Source organism: Carlito syrichta, unplaced genomic scaffold (genome assembly GCF_000164805.1).
Source record: "Carlito syrichta isolate Samal-C Ts95f unplaced genomic scaffold, Tarsius_syrichta-2.0.1 Scaffold269187, whole genome shotgun sequence".
Taxonomy (NCBI): Eukaryota; Metazoa; Chordata; class Mammalia; order Primates; family Tarsiidae; genus Carlito; species Carlito syrichta.
Genome location: NW_007213283.1, coordinates 139,760 through 162,979, shown reverse-complemented (window position 1 = coordinate 162,979; position 23,220 = coordinate 139,760). Strand labels below are relative to the sequence as shown.

General features: G+C 40.9%; 1 protein-coding gene across 1 annotated transcript in view; it reads left to right on the top strand.

Annotated features, from left to right (window-relative positions):
* UTRN (utrophin) overlaps nt 1-23,220 on the top strand; it is a gene marked incomplete at its 3' end in the record, with an annotated part of 204,537 nt that overhangs the window by 44,614 nt on the left and 136,703 nt on the right. The window lies entirely within an intron of this gene.

Here is a 23,220-nt window from a genome sequence, read left to right as displayed (position 1 = left end):
CTAAGTTGGCAGAGCTTGGCCTGAGACAGCCTGAATGAGGCTAGTGGTTGGGAGTGAAGTGAGCAGAGGACTGTGTGTTGAGACTGGCAGTAACATGCAGTTTGCATTTCACTCAACAGTGTTTCTAATCCTGATGGAAGAGGCATCGGTTACCTTGTAGTTGGAAGGTATGGATTATTTAGTGCTTTAATGGATGAATTCCTAAAAGCTTTAGGAATTAGTTTGGAGAATACAGCTTGGAAAATAGATTGTAAAATTTATGTACAAGCTCTCATCAGAGTTGCCACCTAAAAAGAAAACCTTTTAAAATTTTTTCTTACCTAGATTTTTATTTGGCTTGACTCTAAGAAAACCTAAGGAGACGTGAAGAAGTGCTTGGCTTCTCTGTGTACTGAGCAACTTGAACAGTGGTGTTTGTAGAAATATGTACCTTGCCATAAGTGCTGTCACAAGTCTGGATTTTAAGGCGACAGGCCTCCACGTCTGGTCTGGCCAAGGCTCAGACACAGCAGACCAGGATTGGGCTCTGCACCGAGGCAGGAATGTAACCATTCTGGTTGGGGCAGTTGGGGAGGGACTCATCTATCCACGGTTCCCATACTGTTTGGCCCTGTTTTAAAATTTGACTTCATCAAAGTATATTCTCCAGCCGAGGGTGCACATATCTTTGTGGCTTCAGAAAGCACGCCCTGTTGGTTTGAGAGTGTAAACTACATTTGGAAGACGTGCTGAGCCAGCGAGAAATGGAAGTGACATTTGATTCTACCAATGGAGACGACAGAGAGTCACAGGCAGGTAAGGAAGACTCCCTTAGAATGTTGTGGTTACTTAAATTTTTGTCCATCTGTTCATTGAAAGGAAGTCGGGGCATATGACTCAGTCTGCCAAGAATTAGCGTGGAAATTGCTGAGGAACAGATTCTAAATTATTTTGTCCTCTGGATGACCTAGGAATTTTTTTTTAAAAACTTTTTTTTTCTTAATAACCTTATGAAATAAGAGAGTTACATGTAAAGAACCTAACAAAATCAATCACTGAAAATAGTTTCCAAATTAGATTTGCTCTGCTTACTAGACTTGAAGATCTCCTAGGATAAGGACCACTGTCTATCTCGGAGCCAAGCACGAGGGCTGGCACTTGATGCGTGTTTGTCTAATATGAATGGATTGAGTCCAGTGTCTGATGGTTTGCTGTGAAAGTTATTCCATTATTTGTCTATATGGAAGAAGATTGCCCAAAAGTGTCTGTTGCATGCACGTCATATGAGGTAGAAATGAAGCTGTAAATGAGTCAAGGAGCTGTAACCATGGCACTATTTCAAATCTCCAACAAGTGAGTAGTGAATTAGCACTCCTGCATTCATTTAATTTGTCCATTCCTCTCTTGGGTTGCTCACTTGCTCTCGGTCATTTATTTCATATCTACTGGTGCCAAGTCCCATGATTAGCTGCTGGGAAACAGACAAATAAAACAAGAGCCATGCTTGCGGGCCTCTGAATACAGCGATTCAGCACAGTGTAAGAGGTGTGCTGGGGACGCTGACTAGGTGCTGTGGGACCACAGATTAGAAAGATTAACTCCGGGAATTTTGCTCTTCCTCAAACAGTCAGGGAATGTTTCCCAGAGAAGGGACCTGTGAAGTGGCAGAGAGGAATGTGGAAGGGAGGGATTCCAGGCAGAGGGGAAAGTGATTGTAAAGGTAGCCATTCAACAAGTCTCATGGTGAGATGCTGTTTTCACATTTATGATGTACCTTCTCGCTCACTGCCAGTCACTGCCCTGTCCACAGCCCATCATGGGTTGGCTTTCAGTTCTGGGAGCAACCTCTGTTTACATGCTCTTTGCCTGGAATACTGGCCCTCAGCTCTTGGCAACCTCCTCTTCCTTCTGGGATTGGGCACTGGGTTAAATTGTACCTTGTTGGAGAAGCCTGTCCTGATACCCACCTTAAGTAGATTTCATCCTGTTGTCCCCACCATCCACGCTTGTCACCACTGCTAATTGCTTTGTTGATTTGCTTGTTTGTGTGAGTGTTGACAGGTCCCCAAGACTGTGTGCTCCCTATGGGCAGAGGCCCAGATAGCCTTGTTCACCGTTGTGTCCACAGTGCTTAGTGCAGTGCCTGTTCTGTAGGGATGATACAGCCTTGTGAATGAATGAATGAACGAGAAGGCATCACTTAAAAAACACTTTAAAGAGACCTGCTATTGCTGTTTATTCCTTGAAATTTGAGGTCGTTCTTAACTAGCCACTTAGGATCTCAGTTAAGAATTTTATTCAAGGCCAGCCTCCGTGGCTCAGCCTGTAATCCCAGCACTTTGGGAGGCCGAGGCGAGTGGATTGCCTGAGCCCGTGGGTTTGAGACCAGCCTGGGCAACTTGGCAAGACCTCATCTCTACAACAGATTAAAAAGAAAAAAAAAACCTTCAAAAAACTAGCCAGGCGTGGTAGCACATGCCTGTAGTTCCAGCTACTTGGAAAGCTGAGGCAGAAGGATCGCTGGAACCCAGCAGGTCGATGCTGGGGTGGCCATGAGCTTACCACGACATTCCAGTCTGGGTGACAGAGTGAGACTCCAACTCAAAAAAAAAAAAATTTTTATTTAAGACCTTTGGGTGCTACCCTGAGGCAGAAGAAAATGGGTTATTTGGATCTTAGAAAGAATAACTTGAAAAAAACCTAATAATTATTTAAATTGAATATATCAGAAAGAGAAATTCTACTCAGAATACTTAAGTTATAAACAAAGAAAAATTCATGAATTAAAAAAATAAACAAAGGCTGTCATTAAATCAGGCTGTTCTTTATAGTCACTTAATAAAGTCATTTTATTTCTCTATTTTTTGTACATCTCAGTTCTTTGAAACTTTCTGATAATTTTTTTTTTTTTTTTTTGAGTTGGTGTCTCACTCGGTTGCCCAGACTAGAGTGCAGTGGCCGCTCCCGGCCACCGCAGCCTCGCCTACTGGGCTCCGGCGATCTTTCCACCTCAGCCTTCCGAGTAGCTGGAATTACAGGCATGCGCTACCACGCCCAGCTGATTTTTTGATTTATTGTAGAGATGAGGTCTCGCTGCCCAGGCGGGTCTCAAACCAGCGGGCTCAGGCAATCCACTCACCTTAGCCTCCCAAAGGCGTGGGATTACAGGCTGAGCCACTGAACCCGGTGCTTTCTGATAATTTTGATGATTTATTTTTATCTGTACTCTGAACACTTTATTCTTATAATTAATGTCATTTTTAACCTACTTAGACCCTTTCATTTATGTAATCAGTGATGTTCCCAGCCTAATATTAACCTAATGAAGTCAATTTCATGCCTTTTTCTCTACTGCTTCTTTCATTTCTTATGACTCACAACATAGCTTTATTTCTGTACTATCTTCTCTACACTCAGATTTTTTTCTGTACATATCATACATAAGACATTTTCTATAGCATATTGTGAGCTGATTATTACTATCATGTGGCTTAAGATTCTACAACAGTATTTATTTTGCAACCTTTTTAGTAATGCCAGTGGCAAATATTGTGTGAAATGGCATACTGAATGAAAGGAAAATCTAAAGGTGGATTGCTTACATGATTGCGATTATTTTTCCCACTGCATCTTCTCCAAATGAGAATTCTCTGTGTAGATCTGTTAATCCCAAGGGGTGGCAGATAGGGCTTCTCAGCTTCAGCCAGGGGTGGATGGTTTGTACCTTCTGGTATGTTCACTAGCGATATCTCTTGCCCGTGGCTTCTGATTTCAACCGTTTGTTCTCTTCTTGGAGAAATGGGGAAAGAAAGAAAAAAACAAAACAAAACAAACCACTTAAATACTACCCTGTAAGTGAGATTGTGGTTCTCTTTATTTGTGAAGAGGATGTTTTGTTTAACTGTTTGGTTCATTCATCCATTCAGTAAATATTTATCATCCATCTACTATGTGCCAGGCACTATGCTAGTTACTAAGTATTATAAAAATGCTGCATTCCACCACTTAAATTATTTTTAGGGCAAATTGTTCTAAGAAAAGACTCCTGAACTGAAAGAAGTTAGGTGTCAGCAGATTAGTGCTTTGTGGTCTGTTGGGTAAATATTTTTTTTTACTTCAAAATTGCTACTGGCTAGAGAATGATGATGATTGACACTTCTGACTTCATTGCCTAATGTTGGGTTTTTGGGTTTGGGCACTTTGTGCTGCGGAGGCGAAAGGCGTTTTGGGAGTCTTAATTTCACTGGAACGCTGCACCTGTTGCTGGCTATTCTTGCTCATGAAATCCAGAACCTAGAGTCACTTGCTTTCATTTCCTTTTCCTCCCCCTCTTTCCGGTGTTGGGAGGGGGGAGGGTCAGATTAGTAGCTCCAGTGAAGAGTAACCGCCGTCAGGGCTATGGTTGAAGCGCCCTCAGGAGTGGTAGTGTTGGATCCCTTTGCCATTCTGTTGCTGAAAGACTCATATCTGGGCAGCCTCAAGAGTCTGAGGTGTGTGTTTGTGCCAGAGTTTTAGACTAAGGGAGTTGGGGTGGGGAAAGTGGAACAAGCTTCAGCAGTTGTTGCTGCTACCTGATACCTGGAACGTTACTGCTATTGAGGAACATGCATTTCCTCTTGCTTCATTTAATTTTTGGCGATGACTCTGAGGAAGAGAGGAAGTATTATATAGTATCATTTACTTTCATAAAAATAACTTTGACATCTCTGGGCTTCACGTTGGTTCAGGCAGTGCTCTTGAAAGCCACTGAGCTGCTTTAGGGGGCACACAAGATGGCAGAAGGAAAGGCTCAGAAGCTGGGACCTGGCACTGAAGCTAAGTGCACTCATGGCATAGATTGGGTGTTTTGCTTGGTGTCCTGAAACCTCGGTTACTTCATTTTCACGGAAGGGCTGAAATATTGACACAGCTTAACTTGTAAGAATGTTGCAAGCATCAATGAAAAGAAATGTGAAAAAACCCTGAAGTTCAGAGATTCCTAAAAGTGAATACTCACCAAATCTTACCCTGGTGGTCAAACAGGAACACCGGTAGTTCTGGTACTCCATTGGCAACCTCCAGAAAGTTATTTTTCTCCAACATTCCTAATTTTAAACCTCCTTTGTTATATTTGATTTATTTATACTTTTATAAATAGACATACTCATGGACATTCTCTGGAAGAGAAAAATTTTATAAGTGAAGCTTTATGCGAAATGGCACATACATGGTCCCAAATTGCAAGCCCGGGAATGGTTTGTTCACCCTCAGGGCCTGCCCTGGAGTGAGAGGGTCCAGCCTTGCTTTTGCCCTATTTCTGGATCACTGTTTCTCCTTTGTACCTTCTGACATTATTTCTGAGTTCCCTCCTCCCATCTGCCTCTCTCTTCCTTGTGACTCCCTAGAACACTTTAATAACAGGCTGTTTGTGCTTGCCTTGCCTGCTATCGTGCTCACTCCCACCTGTTTCCTCAGTCTCTGCCTCTCCTTTCCTTTTTTGCATGCTCCGGCCTGTCTGAGCACTTGAACCTACTCCTGAGGCAATGGTATAGCCAGCACCTCGAGCTCCTGGGACTGAGTCACCTCGCCTGTTCTGATAACCAGCTTTCTTCACTGCTGCACTTTGTGGAACAGAGTAGGTGCTCAGTATACTTATCAGTCAGCTGATTGGCTCTTTCCAAGTGCTCCTCCCTGGGAGTCAGACTCTGGGAACCTGCTGCTGAGTCTCGTGGCACATAAACTTTGGAGTAAGAACTATGACTTGCATTCTTTATTTCTTACTGAATTATCTCTTGGGGCTTCTTTATATCATCTTGGAAATCTTAGAACTGATTTAAACTACTGGTCATTTTCTCAGTATCTCTTCTGCCTTGTTAATGCCTGGATCCTTCATTGTCTCCCCACTCTCGGCCCTACATATTTACAAGTGGGTGATTAGGCCCCATTCCCAAGTTGAGAGATTTGACAAATGAGAGCCTGGATGGGTGTGTCCATGGTTAGACAGGACTATCTTTGTATAACACCAGCTGCAGCTGGATGTGCAGATGACTCACACATGTTAATACTCACATTCTCAGATTTGCATGAGGGTATTTGCATGAGGAAAGAAACAAAATTCTTGTGATCAGGTTGAGATGCATATGGGTGTGTCTGCTGGACTGTGGTAGGCAGTGCTCAGTGGAAACCAGTTTGTAGGCAGGGAGGGGGAAGCTGATATGGTGGGAACTTCAACCCAGACTCTGGCATCTCATGAGCAAACTGAATGATGGTAAGCAATGTCCAAGGCCTGGCAACATCAGTATCCTCAGCTGTGGAGAGCTAGCTGGAAGACAGGTAGTGGCTAGTTTCCTGAGGTAGAGATTTTCACTGAAGGTGACCAAGGGACATCTGGGTCCATTGGCTGGTAGGCTGCACTGGACACGTGATCTTGATCTCTTCTCTCACAATTTTTTTCTGATAACACCAAAGAATAATCTCTTGGCGTCTCTTCTTTACATCTTCCCATGAGACTTGAAAGTTCTAGAATTCTCTAGAAAATAGAGAAATTTGCCTCACAGTGTCAACAAATGCACTTCAAGAAAACTCGCTGACCTTTGTTCCACAAGCCCCACAGTTTGCCTCCTGATTTATAAAAACAGGACATGTCAGCGATTCAAAAAATTCATTTTTAAAAAAGAACACAAAAATTCCTCTTTCTTTAAGTGTTTGTGTTGTTTTATTCATGTCTTTTACTGCCTCGTTAAATAGCTACTCTTGCCTCCCTGAAGGACTCTGACAGTGACTTTCCTTCTTGCCACCTGAATGAGATGTTCAAGCCTGGAGGGGCCACCCCAGTGACCCCTACCTTAAGTAGCCAGAAATGTAGAGTTCCTCCCTTGGCCCTGTCAGATTGGATCCTGCTTCTACAAAGTGGCGGCATCACTCGGTGTTCTCCTGCAGGTCTCTGTCAGCCATTAGGTGACTTACCTCAGTGGGCTCCAGGCTGTTGCCACTTCTGCTTGGAAGCAACGTTGCCAGTGAGAAACCCTGCCCCATCCCCATTCTGTTGTGGAAGGAGGGCTGCCTGAGAGGGAACTCCGAGTTCTCCTCTTAGCATCCTCCTCGTCTCTCTTAATGGGGCAGAAGTTGTGTGCACATACTACCTCTCTTCACCCCCTCATCAAAGGATTTGGTAGGATTATTGTCTGTCTCTTAGGCTCACTAAGAAGAGACTCATGCAGCTTTCCTGAGAAAGGTTATAATTTAATCTTGAAATACAACTTCTAGGAATTTTCCTTTTAATTCTTGATTCCAGATAGGTGTCTTTGTCTGTTTGCACATTAGTAAATGGAATTTATACTTAAATATGATTTTCCCACTTTTGTTGGCATGCGCCCCAAAGTCTACATCTGAGTCTGCCTATGTGGTCGAGGTTTCTTTCTAAGCTCTTCCATGGTGGAGACTTAGATTTAACTCTCTTCAGCATGATTTTGTTGATTGTAATGTCATTCAATTCCTTCAGTATACTAATATGGAAATGAGACATGATTTCAGATTTTATTTATATCTTCTTGCTTTGAAAAAACAGTCTCATGAGAAATCACTCAACCCATTAAATACCATCCTTGACATTACTTTTCTGGGTTTGCTTGTTTTTTTTAAAAATTTTTTCCTGGCTTTTAAATATTATTTTAACCATCCCAATAGTAGTATAATGAGTATTTTTAGACATGTCGTTGTTAAAATCATGTGAAAAATTATTTTCGTGTCAATATGTGGGATGGGAAGCCTTTAAGAATTTTGAAGCTAGGCCATTGCATGTACTTTAGAAAGGCCACTCTGGGGGCTCTGTGAGAGGGTGATTTGGAGTAAAGAGGTCTAGGGAACATTACAGGAGGTTTTGCCAGGAGACCTGGGGGAAGAAAATGTGGTGAGGGTGAGCAGGAGATGGATGAAGCTGTGGATTTCATAGGTACAGATCACAATCTTTCATCTGCAGTTGCAAAATCCAAGAAAAGCTCTGAAAACCAAAAGGTATTTTCTTTATAATTCAATTGACAGTTAAACCTAGCTTGACCTGAACTCATTTGGTGATGAAACCTGACCTGAATAGCTGGGAGTCTTTAAAAATCCTTATTTATCCCAGTCACTGTTAATAAAACATACACATTTACCGCAGGACTATTAATGTGTTTGATTAGGGGAAATTGCTCTGGATCTGCACGACACCAGTTTTTTTCTTTCAATGTAACATGTGACTCGTGATGTATAAACTTTCTCAAATGAGAACACTTCTGATTTTGCAGTAAATCTGCTCCTGGAGTTTTGGGCAAGGGATTGTGAAACTGTTTTACTTGTGCTTACAGTAGAATGCTGATGGGACTGACTGCTAAGGTATGGAGGAGAGAACTATGGAAGGAAAGAACAAGTCTGGGAAAACTCAAAGGTTAATGAGGACACTACCTCATTAGCATGAAGAGAAGCAGAACTTTTTTGGGGGGGGTGTCAGAAACATCCATTGGATAAGGCATGATTTGTTGAAAAGGATGTATTTAGTCAGGTGCTGTGGCTCACACCTGTAATCCCAGCACTTTGGAATGCTGAAGCGGAAGGATTGCTTAAGACCCAGAGTTCAAGACCATCCTGGGTGGGCAACACAGCAAGTCTCTGTGTCTGAAAAAAATAAATGAAAAGGATATATCTTGAGTTTTTGAAGTATTGCTTGTATGTGTTCTTGGATTAAATCATGGACTAGAAGAAGGGGACAGTTGGAGAATATTGAAAAAGATCTGTAGATTAGCTCATAGTATTGTATCAATGTGAATTCTCTGGTTTTGATAATTGTATTCTGGTTATGTAAGATGGTAATATTTGGGGAAGCGGGTGGAAGAGACTATGAGAACTCTGTGTACTATTTTTACAATTTCTTTTAGTCTAAGATTATTTCAAGATAGAAAATTTAAAAAAATGAGAGAAAAGGTTGTTTGTCGTATCAGGGAATGACATCACCCACATCGCTTTTAACTAGAGAATATCCATTAGCAAGATTCTGGTCTTTTTGGAGAATTTGAAGTCTAAAAATGCAAATCAAGTAGAATTTCAAAGTCCGGTTTTCACCTCCTTCCCAATTCTTTCTTTTCTTTTTTAAAGCTGACCTGGTTTCTATCCTAAGCTTAATTTATCATTTTCTGATCTGAGAAAAATGTTTGACTCCAGCTTAAGTGCATAAAGAAGAGTTACAAAAAGAAGCCAACAGTGAATATCTTCAGGGTTCCAGACCCCACCCATTGCATTGGGTCCCCCCAGTGTTGGAGGCTGCGGTGTGACCCTAGCTCCTGCTTGCTGCTCTCCAAGGTCAGGTTTAGGTTCCTCATTTAGGGCTGACAGTTATCACAGGATGTTCAAAGCCAAGAGAGTTTGCAGATAAGAAGGAAGGAAAAATCTGTACCTTTAATGGCCAAGGTTGGCTGGCCTGGGTTTTGTGGTGCTGATGCTCTTGAGTGCATTTTCCCTGTGGTGAGGGGTTTCATTTCTGAATGCCTTTGCTTCACTCTCCCACTTGGACACCATCTCCTGTGGTTTCAACTGATTTGTTCTGTAATTCTCTCTCCATTCCAGTCCTTTCTTTCCTTTTTGATGAAAGTAGACCTAGGCTGGCAGCCAGTTGCTGTTGAGCCATAATAGAGCTAGTGGTATGAACAAAATTTGATTACTGCTGTCAACACCAGATTGAATAAGAAAGTGCATACCCTAGACAGATACTTGCAACATAAATGGTCTATTGATTTCACAAGAACTAGAAATGAGGCCACCGTGTAATCTAGCAGAAGAATGGATCTGTGAATAGAGTGGATTCTGACATTACAGAACGGTTTTTAAAAAGTGCCCTCCTATTAGATTCTTAGGAGAATCTTCAGATAACTTTGGTAAACTGATTGTAGCTTCTGATTTTCCTCACCATCAAGTATTTACAGAAACTCTAATGAAAGCTTTGCACTTGTAGTTGTTCAATGGTTTGCTTTTCCTGCCTAGAGTCTAGTTTAGAAGTTCTATTCGTTGTTATAGACCGTACTTGTTCCTGAGCTGTGATGACATTTCCACTTAGCTTAATATGAATGTTTTAGAAATTTCCCACAATGGAAAGTTCTATTTGACATATGAAAGTTCAGCGGTCAGTTTCCTAGTCAGCCGTATGCCAAGAAATAACTAAAACAATGGATTACATAGTGTAGCTTTGGGACATGGAACATTTTTTAGAAGATGAATGAATCATATTATTAATACATGTTGCAAGGCCTCAGGCTTTGCATTGAAAAATAAAGAAAAAAGTTTGTTTTTATTTGAAAGTTGATAGACTTTTGGTATTTTCTTTGTTATGCTTTATGTAAATTTTATTCTGTTGCATTTTTTTAGGGATCAAAAGTGTTAAATTCTAAAATAGGATGCTTTAGGAAAGAGGTAATTAACATCACTGTACATGAATTTGTTCAAACACAGCAAAGTCTGAAAAAAGATAGTCCTTTTGATGTAGATTTTTTTTCCAAATAATTACTATCCTTCTCCCAATGCCACATTTTTGAGAGGGAAGGGAAAATGCTAGTGTCTAGATCCTGAATTGTCTTTCTGAACTGTCTTCAAAATTTGAGATCTTTAATCTTAAATCACATCTGGTCTAAAAATCCTCTTCCTGTAAATAATTATGGCTATTTATTTACAAAAGGCTGCTTTAATTGTGCTTGTTTCTATTTAAGAAGACCTTGAATACAGAAAAACAGGTGGAAAGAACTGATTTGTAAAGATTGAAATGTCATTTATACATTTAGAATTTCATTTCCTTACCAGTTTTCAGAAGCAACACTTTGGTAGAGGAGAAAGGGCCACTTATTCTTTTATTTTTTATTTTTTTTCCTGAGTTGGAGTCTTACTGTGTCACCCAGGCTGGAGTGTGGTGGCACGCTCACGGCTACAGCAGCTTTGACCTGCTGGGCTTGGTGATCGTTCTGCCTCAGCCTTCCAAGTAGCTGCCACCACACCTGGCTAATTTCTTGATTTATTGTAGAGACAAAGTCTCACCAAGTTGCTCAAGCTGGTCTTGAACCCCTGAGCTTAGGCAATCCTCTCGTCTCTGCCTCCCGAAGTGCTGAGAATATAGGTATGAGCAACTGCACCTAGCTAGGGCCAGTTATTATAGCAGCCTCTTACTGGACATAGAATTCCAAAGGTCAACAATATTTAGTTAGTATGAATCCATACAGCAATACCAGTAAAAATGTTGAAATTCTTTGGCATCTATTAGAAAACATTCACTGTTAAGATTGGGCACCTTTAGGAACTTGCTTCAGCAGTTTAGACAGTATCTGTTCTGATTTACTAGTGCCCATGCCTTGCTGGTTGTTCTATATTTTGAATATTTATCCCTGCTTAGAGGAATGGAGACTTTTTAGGCTATTGATAAAAATTGGTTTTGATAGCCATCAAGAAAATGCAAATTAAACCATGATGAGATGTTACTTCATACACTAGGACGGCTATATTAAAATGACAGGTAGTAACAAGTGTTGGTGAAGATGTGGAGCCATGGGGATCTTCAGGCACTGTTGGCAGGAATGTTAAGTGGGGCAGCCATTTTGGAAAACTGTCTGGCAGTTCTTCAAAAGGGTAAACATAGAATTACCATCTGACTTAACAATTCTGCTCCTGAATATGTATATCCAAGAGAAATGAAGGCATATGTTCACATGAAAAAATGGCACACAAATTCTCATGGCAGAATTATTGAAATTAGCTAAAAGTTAGAAAACTACCCAAATGTCCATGACTGGTGAATGACTAGATAAAATATGGTTTATCCACACAATAGACTATTATGTAGCCATAAAAAGCAACAAAATACCGATACATGCTAAAACGTGGATACAGCTTGGAAAAAAATTATACTAAGTGAAAGAAGCTAGTCACAAAAAGGACATACTGTATGATTTCCTTTATATGAACTATCAAGAAGAGTCAAATTGATAGAGACTGGAAGTAGATTTCAGTGGTTGCTTTGGGCTGGGGGGTGGGGAGAGGAAATGGAGAATGATTGCTTTTTGGAAGATGAAATGTTCTAAGATTGGTTGTGATGATGATTGCACAGCACTGTGAATGTACTAAAAATCATCATTGAATTATAAACTGTAAATGAGCTAACTGCTACTATGTGCATTTCACATTAAGAAAATTGTTATCAAAGAAAGAATTGGGCTTCAACCATGTGATGTGATCTGTATCACTGTGCTTTTCACTGTCTCTCTCCTCACAATAGTCCTCGGAACAAGTGGGTTTACTCCTCCCATTTTACAGGTTTGGAAATTGAGGCTAGAGAAAATATTTTTCCAGAGTCCTGAGGCTTCTAGTCTAGGGAAAATCCAGAGATAGGTAGGGTGAGAGTGGAGCAAATATTACTTCTCTTTTCTGTACCTCAGCCAGTAGCAGGGAGAGAGATGCCTTTTAATTCAAAACTCATGTGTATCTTTCTTTTTTTTTTTTTTGAGTTGGAGTCTCACTCTGTCACCCAGACTGGAGTGCAGTGGCCGCTCCTGGCCACCGCAGCCTGGAACTGCTGGGCTCCGGCGATCCTTCCGCCTCAGCCTTCCATGTAGCTGGAACTACAGGCGCGTGCTACCATGCCCAGTTAATTTTTTGATTTATTGTAGAGATGAGGTCTCGCCTGCCCAGGCGGGTCTCGAACAACTCATGTGTATCTTGACAAAGATACATATTCTATGAAAATCTTTGCTAAAAAGTAGATTTCAAAGCAGGAAAATAAAAGATTTACATAAGGACTAGTAATGATGATTCTCCTTGCTTTTTGCATATATGTGGATAACATATGCATATGTGACAGCAAGAGAACAAGGCCAATACTGAAAATTGTATAGGCTGGAAAATCTGAGTCAAAATTGTTACTTCTTATTTTATGGCTCTGTGTGGTTGTTAATTTTTTTCCATAATGGCAATTTCTAGGAGGTTAAGAAGAAATCCTTTTGAGTTTTTCTTCTCAAGAAGAATGGATACTAAAGTGAAATAATCAGTCCAATTTGTTCTTTGAAGTATAGTTAATATGTGACCAAGTGCCTCAGCCCTGACGTATACCCTGGGTAAACGCCTTTCTTTTATATATAACGGGCAGGGAGGTAGGTGGGGTGCCCCTTACCAGTTGACGCTGTCAGAACAGGAAACAATCTATCTGTGGTAGGAACATTCAGAGGTCCTTAGTTGTGACTATTAAAAAAAACAACAACAACAACGAAAAACTACCTTAAGAGTTTTCACTGACTGCAAAGAGTAACTTCCTGTCTGGTATTTAGAGGAGGTTGGGTTAGGTTTAGTCAGATCCTTTCGTGGGAAAATAAAAGGCACCGAAAAAACAGGACATCCCAGTGTGCAGTTCGCAGGCTGTTTTTGTTGTCCACTTCCTCCACATCTTTTCTCTCGTCATCTAAGCAGATCTAGGTGATGAGCGGCCCGGCAGCCACCCTGTTGCGTTGGAAAAAGTGCAGATTTGGTTTGCCAGGGCAAGTAGCTCTCCAGGCTTGCAAGCAATTACCAGGTAAGTTTGTCAACTTGCAGGACTCCCAGCCAGTGGGTTTTGAAAAGAGGTCGTCAGTGAAAAGAGAGCCTTCTCATTCACTTAGTGAATCTGATTTGTTAAGTGACAAAGTTGCTAAAGGCAGGGCCAGGCTGGTGACAGGAACTGAGGGTCTGTCCTTCCTGGCGCCCGGTCTGTTGTGGGCTCTGAGTAATGGAGACCAACACTGTCTGCTTCATACTTCTTTTCAGGAGGCAATAATTTGCCAGATTTATTGGCTTCTTTGGAAGAAGCACTCAAGGAACTTTAAATTTGTTGTGACAAATGGGCTTCACTTTACCTCCCTGTGTTTTCAAAGTAGCTTACTCTGTGTTGACTGTTTACCAGCATATAGAGAAAAAGTTTCCTTTGTGATGTTGAGTATTGATAAACCTCACCCCACTTTGTATTTGATTACTCTGTTGGCTAAAAAGGCATTTTTCTTTTAAAAATACATCGTTCAGAGCTGAGAAAGGGGAGAATCAGACCGTTGTACTTGTGGGAGCAGTATAAATGCTGGGGTTTTTTATTTAATGCAGGCTTGCCCATGAGAAATGTAAATGAAGAACTTCACATAGGGCAGGTGTCATGCTTTTCCCTTACTGGAGTTTACTACTAGGGTGACTTACTTTTTTTGGGATCAGTACAGCTGCCCATGCCTTGTTTAATGGAAATATGTGTATACGGTCATATGAGCTTTCTGAGAAAAAAACTCAAGTCATGTGTTTCATTTGACCATATATATTATGCATGAATATTACCAGTATAGAAAAACTTGTAGACTGGTTAGAGTTTTTAAAAAATGTTTTTGTTTTCTTTGGAATTTCTCTTTCCCGCTTAATGTTTTCCTTTGTAGCTCCAGTGAATGAGGTAGTGAGAGCTTGTAAGCATTGTCTCTATGGAGCAAATTTAAACTAACGTGATTGAAATAGTCCATACTTTCTTAGTAAAATTGGTTTCTTGGACAAGTGTAATATTACTTTTCTCTCTTAAATAACCATGTGGTCCCAACACAAATTTAAAATACCTTCAGGGGACCTGAATTAAAACCTTGTGCACAGGAGCAGCCATTGCAGCTCTGGTGGTCTTTCACAGACGGCTTTTGACTCTCACTTAACCATCTTTTTCCCCTGGCATTAATCATGTCTGTAGTTTGGTAGTCTTCATTTTACTGTCTTGCTCCAAAAAAGGTCCTCTGTAACTATATTGGTTGAAATCAGAAGACAGAAGAAAAACACAAACAAATACTTTAAACAGTAAGCAGGCTTTTGAATGAGTAGACTAAAGCATTAAATATATTTAAATGCTGTGCTGTTTGAGGTGTGGTCCACTTAGTGTTCTTTCCTGCCCTATCACCAGTCAAAAGGCTCTAGGATAATGGAAAGCTTTTTAAAAAAATAAAAAAATATTTTGGGGCATGTTATTTTAATAAAAATAGAAAACCAATATATACATGATATCAAATTCTACAGGGGTCTAGACTCTCTTCTCATCGGTTGTTACTGAATGGAATATTTTCTTGTGTCTGTAGTATAGACTACTATAGTGATCTTGTAAGAAATAAGGATGTTAAAATTAATCTTAAAATAATATTTTCACCGAATGTTAGCAATACTATGAGAAAGACAACGTTAAAAAAAAAAAAAGAGGCTTCAGCCTGTAATCCCAGCACTTTGGGAAGCCAAGGCGAGTGGATTGCCTGAGCCTGTAGGTTCGAGACCAGTGTGGGCAACTTGACACAACCTCGTTTCTACAATAAATAAATAATTAGCTGGACATGGTAGCGTGCGCTTGTAGTTCTTGTAGTTCTGGCTACTTGGAAGACTGAGAGGGAAGGATGGCTGGAGCCCAGCAGGTTGACACTGGGGTGGCCATGAGCATGCCACTGCACTCCGGCCTGGGCGATGGAGTGAGACTCCAACTCAAAAAAAAAAAAAAGGCTTGAAAATGTTAAATAAATAATTTGAAGGCATTATAGGACATTTAGGCATCTATGAGTGCCTAGGTGATTTATGTCTGGAAATTGTTGCTGCTCAGGAAACCCCTTCTGGGAGGCCCCAGTTATCTTGCCACCCTTCCTGCTTTCTTGCCAGTGACAGGGCAGCCATTTCCTTCTTAGAAGGGTAGGTTAAAAGATTTACAACCTGGGCTTCCCATTAGAATCACCGAGGTGCTGGAGTCCTACACCCAGAGATCCTGATTTCCTTGGATGGAAGCCTTGGCTCTGTAGCCTTTCGAAAGCTGTCCAAGGGTGTCCAATGTGGAACCACGGTGGAGGAGCACAGAGGGATGTATTCATCCCCTACTAGACCGAAAGCTCCAAGGGAGGGACAAGAGGAAGCTTGTTACCACTGTCCCCCAGCACCTGACTGTGTGTCTGGCATGCAGGAGGAACTCAGTACTTGCTTGTGGAATGCACGAGTGAGTTCCTGGAGCAGCAGGAAGCTGGGAGAAAATTGAACTGTGGCTTAGTTCTGGTCTGTGCTGATGTAGGAGAGTGTGGTACGTTAGACTGAACATCGGCTGACATCTGGGGAGATGCTTCAGGAAGAAGTCACAGGGGAGCAGGCGACTGATCTGGGGCAACACTGAGCTGACCTCTCAGAAGACACAAGGCTCCCAGGTGGCGGTATCCTCATGAGGCAGGGCAGGTTGAGAACTTTGGGAATGAGAATTTCAGCAGGGGCTGGTATGTTTGTGTGTGAATGTGGTGATGAGGCCGGTTGGGGACACTCACCGGAGGTTCTCTGAATCATGTGGTTCATTCTTAAGGAGCTCAAGTTGCTTGTGTTGGAACTCCAGAAGGATTAGGACCACTCTGGTTACTGAGGTCTTCTATAATTTTTTAATTTTGTCCTCCATTCATTCGGCACTTACCACACACCTAGTACATGCTCTGCTCTGGGGAGGTGTGGAGATAACAAAAATAAAGGAGATATAGTTCTTCTGTGGTGGAGAGGGCCTCGAAGGGACGGTTGTGTAAAGGTGAATGCTAGTTCTGGTGGTGGCTGAGAGGAAGGAGTGTGGTCGTCTTTGTCATATATTAGGGACTATCTGACTCACCAGTTCACTGTATCCAAATAAAAGAGCACGGAATTTGGAATGATCAGAGTGCAGTAAGGTTTGCCTGGGAAAATTTTTTAGGACTTGTGAATTTTTTGCTGGTCTTAGTGATTATAGAGAAAATGAGTTGGTGGTTATGAAGACCAGGTAAATATAATTTGCAGAGGCACAAGAATGAGATTAAGTTGAGAGAAAATTAAGTTGAGAGAATGAAGTCACTTTTAGAGAGAGTGACTTGTCTGAAACAAAATAATCTGGGGGTGGGAGGAGGATGAGAATTACGATTAACATGGCACTGAGCAGTTCTTCAAGGGATGGGACTTGGCCCTGAAGACCTGGGTTTCAGTGACCCCTGCTGCTGAGTGTGTTAGTCAGTGAACCTCTGAGATGGGGTCCCTCAAGGGACCTTTAATAATTTTTAAAGTCCTTTGCAAGCTATAGTAATAGTTTCAGGTAAATAAAAGGAATGATACATTCTGTAAAAATTTAAAAGATCTGATCAGTTGATAACAGACTTTGCCTGCTATTTAGAGGTTAGGAATAGGAAATCCAACATTATATTCATCATGGTATTTAAGCTGGATCTGTGCACTCTGTCATCTTTTTAGTGTATTTTTCCTTGGCATTGCTTGAAAGGCATGCTCATGAAACCGGTCTTGGCTCTGTTTCGCGTTTTTACTTGGTTCTCTGACCCCCTACTCAGAGGGCACCAGGTGCTTCCTATTCTGACTGCTTGCAAATTCAGGACTTGGTTGGAGGGTCATTGACTGGTATGGAAATTAGATATGATCTGGGTACAGTGACCCTCTGGCTCCTGCCCCAATATTTTGACCTTAATTTGAACAGTTCAATGAACTGGCAACTCAGGTAGTTTTTTCCCACTGAACTAGAACTTCCATTGTTTTGTAGAGAAAGATGAGTCATGGCCGAGTCCTACCATTGTGCTGAAGTGAAATTTTAGTCTAGGACTAAAGGAACACAAGCCAACCTTTCTATGTAAACCACAGAGAATCGAAACTTGGTTTATGAGTGGGGCAGGAATTTGTATGACCCTCTGTGTGGAGTTGCTGTCAAGTAAAAGAGTATTTTAATACAGTTTTTACTCCAATTTTAATTTGGGTAATGTATTTAAAATACATCTGGAATACCTTAAATAATCAGACTTCTTTAAAAAATTCAATAAAAAATGAAAATTATACAAAGTAGAAAAATTGTCATTCCTTCTTTCTCCCTATCACCATTGTTGATAACTTTGTTTGTTTTGCTTCACTTTTGTCCATGAGTATACAAGTGTGTACCTTTCTGTGCAAGCACAATTTTTCTTTTTGATCCCAAATAGTAACCATCCTGCTTTAGTGGCATCCCATTATAAAAATTATTAAAAACTACCTGTATACACATATCTTAGCTCACTTGGGAATTGCTGGGGGCAAATATGCTTTTACTGTTAAATTATCATCCCCAAAGGGTGGAGAGATGAGATGTAGTATATAATTGTTTGTACTTGCGTGTGTGTGTGTGTGTGTGTGTGTGTGTGTGTTTTGGTGGAATTGAATCTCTCTGCATGTTTATTGGCTCTTTGGATGAATTCTTCAATGAATTACCTTTTTATACATTGTCCATTTTCTTCTGTTATTTGGATCCTTGTCTTTTAAACTCTTAATGGTTCCAAAGGAAATTCCTACAAAATAGCAGATTTTTGAATGACTTATTTGAATTTCTTTTGAGTTTTAAGGTGGTTAACTGTTACCTTAGAAAAGATATCATTTCTAGATCTCTGAGACAGAGGCTTGAGCCTTTGGACTTAGGTCCTATAGAATTTTCTCTCTCTCGGCTAGCATGGGAGCTGTTATCATCCCAAACCAGACTGAGACTAGTAATTATTTAGATGCCCTCACTATTTTATTATACTTTTTATATACTGATCAATTATTTCCTTATGGGTCGTAAATCCTAGTTTTACTTATAGAAAAACTCATTTTTCGTTGATTTTATGGAACATATTAGTGTTAACAGAGGGAGACCGTGGAGTTAGGCTTAAAATGAAATCCCAACTATGTTGTATCCTGAGCTGCAGTTTCTTCTCTTGCAAAATAGAGAACACAGGGCTGCTATCAATCCTTAAAAAGTATTTATGTAAAATTCCTTGCATATAACTTGGCAAATTTCGGGAAGGACTGTAATAAGTGGTGGCTGTTTATGTTAGTAGATCCTTTCAAGTTAATACAGAAAAAAAAAATTACATTTGGATGCTAAATGAAAAGAAGACATTCGTTTCAATGAGGCTCCGTATGTATATCATACTGAAAATGTACTCATGTGTCCTCATCCTTCAATCTAGATTTGTTAGTGACTTTTTTTTTTTACATCAAAGCAGTGAGGCTGTAATTCTATGCTGGGCTTATTTGACCACATATCCAGTAAATGGCAGGAAACAGAGAGCTATATGGGACAGCAAATGGCCTGCAGTTGCTTGGAGGATATCTTTGTGGCAGGGTGCCCGAAGTGTTTTGCTGGTTTCAAAGTTCCCTCTCATTTGTTCAGAAAGGTTTTTATTGTTTGCAAGCAAGCAAAGCAAGTGAAGAAGGAAAAGGGCACAGAGCCACCTCCCCTACGATTCTGCGCCATATGACCTATTTGCCTTTGATGCTTTATATAAAAAGTTTTATTTAGTCTGCAGAGAGGTTATTTCTTTAAATAGAGGAGAACTGTCATAGTAGTCTGGAAACATGATAGATTTCAGCTGAATGCGGCTGATCCAGATCCTTCGAGAGGCTGAGCTGTATGGCCCTGGGAAGATAGGCGCAGTGTACAGATTCTTCCAGGTCACTTGCATGTCAGCCGTGGAAGTACCCCCTCAGATAGTGATCTGCTTTGCTCTCCGAGAAGCAACCCCTCCTATCACAACACTGACACTCTTCTCCTGCTCCAGCCAGCCCCTTGCTGGGAACCTGCTGCCAGAGTTAGTCTCCTGGCTTTTGACCTGGCCTATTTTCTTGTTGGCTCCCGGATTCTGTGTCCTTAGCCTCTGCTTGGACTCCTTGGCTGTAACTTCCTTTTTGGTGTTAGTAGCTCCTGCACTGTGTTTGGCAGAAGAAATTTATTCCTCTGGCAGATCCACTTTCTCCTGTGATAATTCTAACCCACCTATGCAATCTGGCATCTGCCAAAAATCTGAGAACTGTTAGTTGTTAATCAATATTTACTATCTGACTGAGGACTGTTACAGCAAGAAAAGCATAGTCCTTGTGGTTTAAGGGCCTTTTGGGAATAGAGGAGAAAGAAACGTCTTGAAATGAAAAGAATTACTATATTTTATCTTTGCCCATGCAAATTCTTTAAAATAATTAGAACATCCTATCTTTGCTCATATGTGTTTAAAAAATTGTGACGTATTTCATAGTGGTGGTTTTTAAACTGGCAGGTTGTGGAGATTTTGCAAGTGGGTAGAGGACATATTTGTCATTTCCTCTTTCCTGTCCTGTCTGGCCTTTCATATCCATCCATCTCCTTCCTATCCATTTCTCCCACTGTTTCAAGGAGAATCTCATGTTTTATAATGAGAATTTATTTTGTGACTAAATGAAGTGTGCATGATTAAAAAAAAATAAGTCCCTGAGATTGCATTTTATGTATTTGCTGAATTTGTTGCTAGGTCTTATGCTGTGAATTTTCTGAGTAATAAAATCCAAATAAAAATAAAAGGTGTTGAAGGTAAGTCTGCATCTTAATTACTGAAATAAATAATTGACATTTATTTTCCATAATTTGGAAGTCATTCAGTAAATGATATTTGCCTGGTGTTTTATGTATGAGGAATCACTTTTATCATATTTGGTTTGTATTAGGAAGACCATAAACATTGATTTTACTATAATTTTCTAACTATTTATGTTTCATAAGTAAAGTAGTGCTCAGTTTTCTGTCAACTTCGAGTATGTCATGTGTGGCTAAGAATTAGAAATAAGAAGAAAAAAAAAAAGAACAAGGAGCCAAAAATACTCAGTGAACATAAGAGTACCTACTGGGACCTGTGGTAGTTGATGAAAGTGCTGAGGTGTTTAAATCTTGTTTTATTTATTTATTTTTGAGTCAGAATCTCACTGTGTCACCCAGGCTGGAGGGCAGTGGCATAATCACAGCTCACTGTAGCCTCAACCATCTGGGCTCAGGTGATCCTTCTGCCTCAGCCTTCAAAGTAACTGGGATTGCTGGCACTCTTCACTATATTTTGATTTTTTTGTAGAGACAAGATCTCGCTATGTTGCCTTGCTGGTCTTGAACTCCTGATCTCAAGCGGTCCTCCTGCTTTGGCCTCCCAAAGTGCTGGCATTGCATGCATGAACCACCTTGACCACCTTAAATCAGTTTTAAACTGAACAATTTTACTTACCTGTGGCCTAGAACAACTGTGTGTGCCTTGCACATTGTGCATGGCAATTATGATAGGCATTAGCCCTCTGGCGTGTGCAGTGCAGAAACATCAGTGAAGTGCCTAAGATCCTCATTTTGTAACTGTTTTGGACATCAGTTTTTCGATCAAAAGCAGTAAATTAGAAAGGTGGTGAATGTGCTGCTATAAATTGACACCCTGATGATAATGAGATATGCCTGTTGACAGGCCGATTGCCAAGGAGATGAAAAAATAAAGAGCAGCACAAAAAAGTGTCAAAGCCAAGCCACTCGGGTCAATAGGGCATTCTATTTTACTACTCACGTAGGCTAACATTAGAAAAATAGCACATGAAAAAGCTCTTCCACTGAAATAACTATTCAAGTTAAGAGAGGCAGTTTGGTTTTCTGGGCTGCAGCATCCAATCAGGCTCCAGAATCCTGTTTTCACATTTTGTTGGACCCAATTGAAAAAGCCCCTTTCTCTGGCCCTGAAGTGGCCTTTCTCTGGCCCTGAAGTGGCCCTGAAGTGGCCTGAAGGCTGCTACCTTGGAGCTGGTGTTGAATGACTTTCAGAGTGTAGTGAATGTTCTTTGTACTGAGCAGTTCTCTTCTGGACACAGGCTGTGTCCTCATAGTTCATTTCGCTGTTACATCATTAACAGTTCTCTCTGTGGTTAGTCAAGGACCCCCCCTTTCCAGGAATTCTTTCCTGACCTCCAAGTGCTGGTTGGGTGCCCCTCTTCTCTACTCTACAACCTCCTTGCCAGGATCAAATTCAAAGATTCTGAGATGTGATCATCTGTCACAACATTTATGACAGTTTGTTACCTATCAGTGTTTTTGAAATTGTGGTCTGTCTCTGCAAGGTGCGATCTGGAAACCTACATTTTAATGATTTATCCAGGCAGTTGTGCACATTTGAGAACCTCTGTGTTAGATTCTGAGCTTGTAGATGGGGTCTCTTAGGTGTCTTTGAATTTTCAGATCGACCCCAGCTCCTGGCACATTTCAGCTGCTCAACAGTTTTTTCTGTTCAGTGAATGAGAGAATTCTGATTACAAATGTGTGAAAACTGGGCACTGTGACTCATGCCTGTAATCTAGCACTCTAGCAAGGAGAGAGGATTGCATGAGTCCAGGAGTTCTAGACCAGCTTGGGGAACATAGTGAGACCTTGTCTCTTAAAACAAAACAAAACAAAAGTATGGAAAGGTGAATGTGTGCCTGTGAAATCCAGTAGCATGATCAAAACTGCATGAATGATTCTCTACCATTTTTTAAAATTTTGTAAATCAACAGTATGTGGATCAGTGTGGTGCCTCACGTCTGTAATCCCAGCACTTTAGGAGGCCAAGGCAAGAGGATTGCTTGAGCCTAGAAATTCAAGACCAGCCTGGGAAACACAGTGAGGCCTCATCTCTACAAGATATTGAGAAAATTAGCTGGGTTTGGTGGTGTGCACCTGTGGTTCCAGTTACTTGGGAATCTGAGGCAGAAGTATCGCCTGAGTTTAGTAGGTTGAGGACGTGGTGAGCTGTGATTGTGCCACTGCACTCCAGCCTGGGTGACAGAGTGAGAACCTACCTTAAACAACAACAGCAGCCAGGCTCAGTGGCTCAGCCTATAATCCCAGTGCTTTGGGAGGTCAAGGTGAGTGGATTGCCTGAGCCCGTGGGTTCGAGACCCGCCTGGGCAACTTGGCGAGACCTCCTCTCTTCAATAAATCAAAAATTAGCCAGGCGTGGTAGCATGCACCTGTAGTTCCAGCTACTTGGAAGACTAAGGCAGAAGGATCACCGGAGCCCAGGAGGTCAAGGCTAGAGTGGACGGGAGCGACCACTGCACTCCAATCTGACAGAGTGAGACTCCAACTCAAAAACAACAACAACAACAACAAACGACAACAGCAAAACAGTTTGTGAGGCTAAAAATTGAATATATGAAAATTAGCTTTTCTTATTTCTTGCCCAAGAAAATATACTGTATTTTTATTATTTATATTTTTACCTTTTTTGAAATAAATTTTTATTTTACAATAATTTTACATTTACAGAAAAATTGCATAGATGATTCATAGAGTTCTTGCACCCAGTTCACCCTAACATCTTAACATTACTCTGTTAGAGTTGTCACAATTAGTGAACCAATACCAATACATCATTCATTAATTTATTATTATTGAGTCAGGATCTCATGCTGTTGCCCAGGCTGGAATGC